Source organism: Tenrec ecaudatus, chromosome 10 (assembly GCF_050624435.1).
Source record: "Tenrec ecaudatus isolate mTenEca1 chromosome 10, mTenEca1.hap1, whole genome shotgun sequence".
NCBI lineage: Eukaryota > Metazoa > Chordata > Mammalia > Afrosoricida > Tenrecidae > Tenrec > Tenrec ecaudatus.
In genome coordinates this window covers 38,286,699-38,288,701 of record NC_134539.1, presented here as the reverse complement: position 1 = coordinate 38,288,701, position 2,003 = coordinate 38,286,699, and the positions used below count along the sequence as shown (strand labels likewise).

Genomic DNA, 2,003 nt, shown 5'->3' with positions numbered 1-2,003 from the left:
AAATTATGGAATGAATGTTCATTTTCCTAGTGATAATAATAGGATCGAAGTGTTCACTCTTGGCCTCCTTGTGCCTCAGCACAGTCTGGACACCACGCAGGTCGCTGGCACCATAAGATCTGGACCTTTGAGCAGGCCTTTGACCACCCATGGGAAACCCCGTTTCCAGGGGTTGGTCCAAAGCTGGGAAGAGTTCCCAAGCACAGACAACTTTCAAATCTATCTTCACGAGAGTCACCATGTTCGGGAAGTTACCGTGGCACAATGCAGAAATACCCCAACCGCATGAACCCCAGCGTGGTGGGCGTCCACTTCCTGCACCTCCTCGGGGACCCTGCGAGGAAGCTGCTCAGCCAGCAGCTGCTCAGCACCTGAGGGCCTGCCCTCGGTTGTGCCATCAAGAATCGCTGCAGGAAGAACCAAAACATAAGACGTGCAAGAGTTCATCCCTAGAGAGAACCCTGGAGCTGACGTAGAGGAATAGTTCCTTAACGAATATGGCGGCAGAAGATAAACAAACCACACCCTCAAGGCCCAGGGAAAACAGTGTTGGTTCTGGAAGCCATCACCCTGAAAAGAGACCACCTCAGCAGCTACCTGGAGGGTCTGATTGCAAAGTCCTACATCATCAAGCGCTAGTGAAAGCTGAGAAACCGTGGCGTGGGTGATACACACATTGCACGCAGAGATTGAGGACTGGACAGGCTTGGCCAGAAGCAGCATCAGGACACTGGTGACGGTGGCAACGTTGGTAGAGAAATGACACGGGTCCTGGGCCTCCACACTAGCGGGATATATATTTATTTAACAAAGACTCTTTTAGTAGTTTTCTTGATATAATATTTACATATCATAAACTTCTGTCGTTTAAACGCTTCTAAAAGGTGTTGTGTAGACATCACCACCATCAGCTCTATTGCTCCCTTCCCTGTCTCGAAACCACCGATCCATCCCCAATCCCCTCCCTCCCTCCCCTCCCTACCCCCTCCCCAATAAGCCATTGCATCAGTCATTGTCTTTTTGGTTTTATATATAAATCATTTTATCTTACAGCTCTTATAACAATCCATACATCAATTGTATCAAGCATATTTGTACATACGTTGCCATCATCATTTCTAAACATTTTCATTTTACTTGAGCCTTTGGTATCAGCTCCTCTTTTTTTCCCTCCCACCCTCATGAACCATTGATAAATTAAAACTTATTATTATTTTCATATCTTACACCATCCGCTGTCTCCCTTCACCCACGTCTTTCTGTTGTTCGTCCCCGGGTGGTGGTGGGGTGTCATGGTGGTGGTGGTTATGTTGATCATTGTGATCGGTTCCCCCTTTCTCCGCCTCTCCCCACACCTTCACCGTATCCCCATGGCATCTCTCTCCATTTAAAAAAAATCTAGATCATCTATGTAAACTTTTAGTCAAAACCACGAAGTACAGAGGGCTGAACTTAAGAGCTCATCCCCAAATAGTGTCGTTTGAAAAGATCATCGAAATTTCAGGGCGCCCGTGTTTAAGGGGAAACGTGACTATTACAGCGGTGGTGTTGCTTCGAGGTTGGCCATTGGCGTATTGAGTCTCGTGAAGATAGATTGAAAGCTGTCTGTGCTGGGGACTCTTCCCGGCTTTGGACCAACCCCGGAACAGGGCAGCGCTGCTACACTGACTGCCACGGGGCACCCAAGCACCTTCCGGCAAAGCCACATTTAAAAGCCATATTCATTTGACTAAAAGAACTGGCTCTGCTGTAAGTCACCATTAAAGAAAACCACAGTGTTTTGATGGGGCACCTTAAATGCTATTTTTGAAATGAAAAATAATCACAAAGGAAACATATGATTCCAACCCCCCCAAAAATGAGATTTTTATTGTATTAGAATATTGTACTGATTTGCCCAAGTCTCGTAACTTAGTAAAAGCATTTCCCTCCCTGGCTGTGTGTGCTTTCCTTGCCACTACATGTCTGTGCTGTCGCGTGCGGAGTTGTGGGCTGGCAATGTT

At 46.8% G+C, this 2,003-nt stretch overlaps 1 pseudogene; it reads left to right on the top strand.

Moving 5' to 3' along the window:
• Window positions 1-264: 264 nt before the first annotated feature.
• LOC142458485 (PRELI domain containing protein 3B pseudogene) lies at window positions 265-763 on the top strand (annotated as a pseudogene).
• Window positions 764-2,003: the final 1,240 nt, after the last annotated feature.